Source organism: Panulirus ornatus, chromosome 68 (assembly GCF_036320965.1).
Source record: "Panulirus ornatus isolate Po-2019 chromosome 68, ASM3632096v1, whole genome shotgun sequence".
NCBI lineage: Eukaryota > Metazoa > Arthropoda > Malacostraca > Decapoda > Palinuridae > Panulirus > Panulirus ornatus.
In genome coordinates this window covers 9,086,651-9,095,179 of record NC_092291.1, presented here as the reverse complement: position 1 = coordinate 9,095,179, position 8,529 = coordinate 9,086,651, and the positions used below count along the sequence as shown (strand labels likewise).

Here is an 8,529-nt window from a genome sequence, read left to right as displayed (position 1 = left end):
AATCCTATATGAATAGGTGTTGACAATTTTGTGTGTATACAGACACTAAGCCATTGACACGGAGACATACTGTATACCTACGTATCAACGAACGGGGTACATTAATGGTCAGAATTATAGCCTCGCCTTGTGTGCTGTTCGCCACTAGATGGTTCATCTCATCGTCAGGGTGATATTGAGAGTCTATGATGAAGTAGCCAGCAAGGAGGGCGGAAGACAGTGAAGCAACGCCTGTTAACCTTGGCCCAAGTACATATCTTGGTTTCTTTTCTTGCGCATCTCACGAGAAACAAGAAAGTGGAACATAAAAATCTCCCCACATTAATTACATCGCGGTGGGTATATTAGTTCATTTAAATAACAAGAAACATAATACCTGGTAATTATCGGCACAACTATATCGAAGACCCATAAGCATTACTGAATACAGTATACAGCGTAATTTGTTCATGAGCGTTAGGTGTATTTGTAATACACATACAAGTTTGCTGATGGTGACGAGTGTTGTGTCCACATATGAAAACATATCAAATACTTTTACATCATGCCCGAAACAGCACATTATGTAAAAATCATAAATACTTTTTTCCAGATATTACATTAGGAAAACACTGACACAGCTATCTGTCAGAAGAATGTGCCCAACAGGCTTAAAATAGAACCACATTAGTAGAAAATGGCGAGAGAAAAAACAAAAATAGCGTCGCCTGGACTCTAATAAGTTGATCATCCATGCGAGACTGATAAGTCATGAAGACAATGAATGTTTTAATGTATCTCTCTCCCGGAGCAGAACAGATCCCATCTGATTAAACCGTTAAATCTGAAAAACACCCATGCAGGATACAATTTTTGACATTCAAAAAAATTGTAAAGAATTTATTAATTGCACAGTGAAATTGATTACCACTTTATATATATATATATATATATATATATATATATATATATATATATATATATATATATATATATATATATGTGTGTGTGTGTGTGTGTGTGTGTGTGTGTGATGGATTCTTACTTCATGATCATTTGCTGTCAAAGGACAACAGAACCAACATACACACCACGGTTAACTATGATAACATATACTAAATCTCTCGGAGGCTCATTATAAAATACAAAACTGAACAAAACCACCTTGACACTTTTGCTACACTATTGTTCCGACTGTCCTATCAGCTAAGCTGTTGCACCACTCTTTGTCTTTCCTCAAGAAGAGTGATCAAAAATGAACACAATCTTCAAGATGGGGACGTCCAAACAGGTGAAATGTAAAGAGTGAGGCTGATTTCCATACCCTTACATCTGAAAGCCCTACCAATATATTCAAGAAATTTGTTCGCCCTTTTATTACTGCTTCTGTGCACCGAATACTTGGCTTTCGGTACCCAGAGTAAATAACACTTCTTTTCCTAATTTACCTTTTGTAGCTCAAAACAGAATCCATGCCGTAATTTGCCATATCAGTTTTCCTACCGATATTTAAAACTTTAAATTTATCAATAATATAATTAACTATGAGTTATTATATGTGAATAAATATATCGTTAAATAAGTTGGTATAACATACAAAATATTGTCTTAAAGCTACCACATCTGAGCATTTCTCCCTCACCTACTATTAAGACTGTAGAAAGAGACATCGCCCCTATGGAACCGATAATGTAGAAACAATTATGTGAAGACATGTGTGGCATCATGATCCTGCCTTAAGATCCTCGGTTACCTTAGCTCCAAATCACCTCGCCACTCATCTCTACCACAACAGTACACACACACACACACACACACACACACACACACATACACACACACACTCACACACACACACACACACACACACACACACGTGGTAATGATAAGGTGAATACGTTTTGGCAGATTTAATGTCTGTAAAAAGACCGTGGGACCAGTTTGTGGAGGTGAGCAGCGAGGCGTCCGTGTGTGGGGCGCGGGAAGCATACTGGGCGTGGAGGAAACGCTTACTACGTCAAGACACGAGACTAGGAAAAGTCTCGAGATTTTCTTGATCTGACATACATGCATATCCTCAGTAATACGGCTCTCTATTTTTTTTTTTTGTGTGTGTGTGTGTGCGTGTATGCCGCGTCTAACCCATGGAAAATGAAAATAAAAAAGCCCATTTCATGAACAAATAGTCGGCGCCTACATACGCAGTTTCAAATCTTTAACTGTCTCGATCAATTCATATTTTCATGATACTTTTTCCTTGGATATGTTCGGATGTAATTAAAGTGCCTTGTCACGGAGGGCTGAATTTAAGTGATGATTCAAGCTTCCGTCACATATTTACTAGAGGCTACAATTTAACTTCATGATGAGTTGTATTCAAAGAACGCCCTTGACATTTGAGGTCACTACTATCGGAAGCTGTATCGGCCAAGGTGAGCAATCTTAATACCTACTATTAAAGAAAAAAAAAGTGGCGAAAATGTACGTTTTCATTGGAGGGTAGACATGTCCTTGATAGGAAAAAAAATGGACCTAAGGAAAATACAAGAGCTCGCCTAAGACATATGTTTCCTACGCGCCACTTCTATGAACAGGAAATAGTGTGGGGGAGAGAGAGAGAGAGAGAGAGAGAGAGAGAGAGAGAGAGAGAGAGAGAGAGAGAGAGAGAGAGAGAAAAGGCGTGCGAGGCGTCCGCGACCCCGGATGGAGACGTTAGTTTCAGCAAGACAAATCTCCATTGCGATTTAAGATAGTATTTCCTGCACATGCGTCGGGGTAGGATGAGCAAACACTTGCTCCATGTAAAGGAAATTCATTTGAACACTTGACGACAATTGAGAGATAATAATAGCCAGTGATATTTTCGTATACGTTCACTTTTTTTTTTTAACCTGCTCCTGTTACCGTTTCTAGTTATTCATATTTCATGATATGGTGACTTGCAGCGAAATAGGCGTCCCAGAGTACGCAGGAAAAGAACAGAAAACGGAAGATTTTCTTAACTCATTCCTCACGCCAGGTTAACACTTCCGTCTACCAGGTTATCACTTCCTTCTACCAAGTTATCACTTCCATCTACCAAGTTATCACTTCTTCGACCAGGTTATCACTTCCTCAACCAGGTTATGAATTCCTTCTACCAAGTTATGAATTCCTTCTACCAAGTTATCACTTCTTCGACCAGGTTATCACTTCCTCAACCAGGTTATCAATTCCTTCTACCAAGTTATCACTTCCTTCTACCACGTTATCACTTCCATCTACCAGGTTATCACTTCTCCCTCGTCCCTCTTACTTGTCACAGGTTCTCATCACTTTTACCTGATTCTTGGATGCATGGGAAGACAACTTCCCTGCTCTCTCTCTCTCTCTCTCTCTCTCTCTCTCTCTCTCTCTCTCTCCTCATACATAAATCTCACTGATAATGAAAAATATTCGCAACTTTGTTCTTAGTTATCATTTAGTTAATTTGTTACATGACCTAAGTGTATGAGAACTGGTCAAAACCTTCAGCGGGGTCAGCGGTTATTAAGAGGGCTCAGGGATAACCTAACGACCCAGGTGGAGAGAATCGTAGGGTGGAGGCTTGACCCAGGTTGTTAGGGACGATCTTGTTGGCCGTAAATGTTACTATTCCTACCCACAGCATTTCCCTTAATAACGTTCCTAACACAGGAACACCTCTATAGCATTCCTAAAACAGGAACACCCCCACTGTATCCCTACAACAGGAACGACCCCACAGCATCCCTACAACAGGAACACCCCACAGCATTCCTACAACAGGAACGACCCCACAGCATCCCTACAACAGGAACGACCCCACAGCATCCCTACAACAGGAACACCCCACAGCATTCCTACAACAGGAACGACCCCACAGCATTCTTACAACAGGAACGACCCCACAGCATTCCTACAACAGGAACGACCCCACAGCATTCCTACAACAGGAACGACCCCGCAGCATTCCTACAACAGGAATACCCCCACAACATTTCCCCTCCACATAACTTTCACAGCGTTCCTCGCACAGCGTCCAATACACAGCGTCACCCACTTCACTGCTCCCTCCCCCCCTCTACCTTCCCCAGTGCGGAAGTGGTGGGAGACACGGAGTATGACGACAGAGGCCATGACGGTCGCCACACCACCACCACCACCAGACACTTCCTGTGGCGTCGTCCACCCCTCCTCCCTCGCTCGGGCCCGAGAAGCGGTGGTGACGCAGGTAACGCAGTGGTAACCCCTGGCCGAGGGGTTTAAAGGCACGTGATTCCAAATGGCCGCCCTTACCGGAGCCTGTGGACGCACGACGCGCCCTCTCACATGTATTCCTCCGTCTTTAGCAAGCAGAGTGAACATAGTGCACTGTGACTTGCGCAAGGAAGTCACGCGATTCAAAAATAAAAAAAAAAAATCGCAACACACACAAAATGGAGTATTTACTCGACGTACGCAGCAATTCTGACGCGACACCAGAACTTAAGGGGGAAAATAGGGCGACTTTTTGCGTGCCTATCCTTGTGTATCCGTGTGTCTGAGCGTATTAAAACGCGTATGGTTGACATTCGCGCTGTGTCGTGTCGTTATGACACTCACTGTAGTGTCGACATCCAGTCACGGGCCGCCGAGTCTGGTCGCTGTTAGTCATCGCATTACGCAACTGACCTGACCACTCCCTAGGAAACAGCGGTCGCCTCACGGCTTGGCTGACATCACTTGGGTCATTCATCGTATGAAGTGAGGTCAGGCCACAACGGCAGAAGCTCCTCCTCCTCCTTCGGTTTCACGCCAATGAACAGCGTCCACCGTTTTCCCAAATGTCCGTTACCATTTCCCAAGGATCGCCCTGGCGTACACGAGCGTCACTAAAGGGCGAGAAAGTCAAGCATTCATACACTGACTTAATACACACACGCTCTCGCACCCTGGTGTCCCCTACCACGACGCTATGACTCAAGGAGATCTTAAAGTATCTACACCGTCAGTAGCAGTCAACATGCGACTACTAAGTGTTCAGCGTCTTGCCATAATCCTACACCGCGTCACCAGCTCATAATTTATGGACCAACCCAAGAAAGCATTGTTGTTATTCATGTTTCCGTATCTCCCTGTCACGTCATCATCAAACCAAAATGAAGCATACGACTCAAAACACCGATAAACCCGCAGGACTCCAAGTCGCAACACCGATGTTGACGTGGACTACCGATCTTCTTTTGTTTTCTATGGTACAAAAAAAAAAAGTGAAGGGGGGGGGGGGATACTGGGACTCGTCGAGGATGAGGGACATGGGTGAAATCAGGGGCAGATCGACTGCCTGAGCTGGCTGGCCGGCCTCATCGAACGCGACAACCAGCGCTGGGCGAGCGAGCACCTGGAACGCCTCCAGTTACGGTCTGGTGGGGGGAGGGAGGCGAGGAGGCGCCTGAAGACGACTTTTGTAGATGGTGACGACCAAAGGTTTTGCTGAAGACCAGCACCGCTTGCCATGGGCAACTCTAAACGACAGTCGAACATTCCCCTGCCAACAATATCAAAAATTCTATTTCCCCAAGGAGGAAATTTTGCGTGTACCTCAGTGAATATGTGTACACCATCATATTAACGGGATTGAGCGCGGTACAGACCTCGGCCAATGTTGATATGAGCTGCTTGGACACACTAACTTATGAAGCGTCCAAAGTGTGTAAACATGTTCTACTCGTTGAATGTTGCTTCTGAAAAGAATTATATAGTCCACGTCCGTGTTGAATTTGAGGATCACTTACAGAATCATCCCTTCCCTAATATTTTTTTTTTTCTAGACTAGGTTGTCTGATTCAGTTAAGTTTAGGTTACGAACCTACCCATACATTAGATTTGGTTTAGTTAGGTTTACGTTACAACCTTACCTTAGAAAAAAAAAAAATGAACTATATACAAAACTGGTCATCGTACTTCCGGAAAAGAAGTCTCCTGGAGGAGCTCTTACGCCATCATCATATCCGCCATCGTCAATGTATTTTCCCAATACTTTCTAGGTCATACGACACTCGGGGACGGGTAGCTACGACGTTTTTCCCAACAGTTTCGACCTGCCTATTTCTTTAAAATAAAAACAGTTCCACCACTTTCTCAATAGCTCTTATGATTATTTCTTTCTTAATGTCTTCAGATCTTTATATTTCAACAAAAGCCTGGCTCATTCGGTGGTATCATTTGAACTGCTAAACTCCACCCAACCCGCTGACCCCACGTTCGACACCAGGCACGGGCAGACGGCAACCACACAGCTGAGCTGGACTGTTCATCCTTCCTCTGGCAGGTGGATTTAAGGGTGTCAACTTCATCTGAGGCAAAGCATCACAGCTCAGCAGTGACAGGCCTTGCCAGCCAACAGCTTGTAACTCGACTCGGAGTTAACCCACAGGGAGAGGGGAGGTGTCCATGCCAGGGAACACAACCCTCACAGGAAAGGACTGTCAGCCTACCAGAGCCGTTGCGTCCATGAGGCTTCCCCAAGTGACGTCACACCCAAAGATACCGTGCGTCCCCACTTCCCCCACCACGACCACCACCTTCATTTTACAACTTCAGCTCGTCTGATCTCTTCGATCACCTGCCCATATTCAGCGGAGTGGACAAGGCATTAAAAAAGAAAGGGGAAAAAAAAAAAAGGAGCACATCTGTCAACTATGTTCAAACATTAGTGCAGTCAAGCGTTGTTCTGCGTCGCATTCAAGGGCCGCCCAGGGTCGAGCGCATTGCTTTGAATCCTGTTTGTGGCAATCTTTACGCACTCAACCCAGTTGTTCATCCACCCTGAGAGGTTGGACGATAAAATGGGTAAATGACGTTAATGAGATGGCCTTGATCAGGGCCTCAATTGCCCATGCCGTCTCAGCTGGCATTAAAAAAAAAAAGCACACAAAGGACGGTTAGGCTGTAAAAGTGGGTTCATTTCAATAATTTATTCTTCCGCATCTTAGTATTTCTCTCTCTCTCTCTCTCTCTCTCTCTCTCTCTCTCTCTCTCTCTCTCTCTCTCTCTCTCTCTCTCTCTCTCTCTCTGATGGCACGGTCAACAAGTATAATCATTTGCCAACGTTAAAAGATCTTAAAAGAGGTATAGATTATGGACGGTGCCCCTCATTATGCAGTCAGTTTGAGAATGCCATTATGAGAATTATCTGTATGTAATAAATTCTATTTTTCATGTAATCTGTTTATATTGCTGCCATTATGAGAATTATCTATACGCAATAAATTCTATTTTTCATGTAATCTGTTTATATTGCCTTTATAGTTCTGCCGAACTTGTACAACGAGCAGATCTATATAAACTCTGCCATTACAGAAAATAATGGAGTCTACAGTACACTTTCCGCACTAGATGTGGAAAGCCATTAAACTGCCGGTGTGGCAGCAGACAAGCAAGCGCAGTATCATGAGTCAGTGTAATGAGTGGGAGTCTAAAGCCTGTGTTGCGTCAAGTGTGGTGAGTAGAAGGCTGAGTCTGTGCTGAGTTGCGTCGAGGGTAGTGTGAGTGGGCGTCTCTCATTTACACACACATTTAGACACCAAAAGAAAAATATGAATGATGATATCAAGCGGAGGCCAACCCAGCGACATCCGGACTTTCATGAAGCGGAAGAAAAAAAAAAATGTTGCACGCGCAACCCCACGTCTCCCTCTTTCGCGCACAAGTCTGACATAAACAAATAAGCAATACATAATATATGGCATCAGATACGAAGTTAAGCTACACGGTGCGATCATTTTTCTTCGAGTGAGCTACACATCATGGAAAGGATAATATTTTCTAGAGCTGGCCACGTCTGATGTCATCAACAGCATGAGTGGTATATACAAACCACATGCATGTCTGGCCCAATTCTCTCATATCGTTAAGGTGTGAAACTCATCAGTGAGAGAATCGCTATCCATCTGAGGAACAATACACAAAAGTCACATGAACAGCTGAAGAATGTCATGGTATTGTTACCAAATGAGATTATTATAATGCAAGAACAGCACTGACAGGTTACATTAGTAATATGTCTGGCACTTCGAACAGCAAATGGAAGAAATGAAACATACAAGAGGAACTTCTGTAAGTTGTGACTTATGTTAAGAGAAAAGCACATCTCGATCGAACTTAAAGAAAAAAAACAACTAATAATCATGTACTAACCCCAGCGTTAATACATGAGGTCAAACCACAGACATTAACCATCAGAAACTGAAGCATTCTAAAAACACCAGAAATGAAACCCACGAGAGTGCTCATAACGAAGAGGTCAGATAGAGTAATAATACCAAAATTAAAGAAAGCAAGATTATGCATGTGACTCCTCTGCTGACAAGGAAAAATATTTCTTACAGAGTGAAATCGGGACGTCAGTCCTTTGCACTAACAGGTCGACGGTAAATGTACGTGGGAAAAGAAGTGAAAAGTAGTAATGTAGGTATGACATCAGACAGGATACCTCTGCTGGAACTTCAAATGTCTACGCGTGGGATAATTATTATCGAAGGGAATATTCCAGCAATATCATTTTTTTTT

General features: G+C 43.4%; 1 protein-coding gene across 1 annotated transcript in view; it reads right to left on the bottom strand.

The window, feature by feature from the left end:
* Nucleotides 1-8,529, bottom strand: part of mRpL48 (mitochondrial ribosomal protein L48) — a 49,832-nt gene that overhangs the window by 41,053 nt on the left and 250 nt on the right. The gene's annotated exons all lie outside the window — the stretch shown is intronic.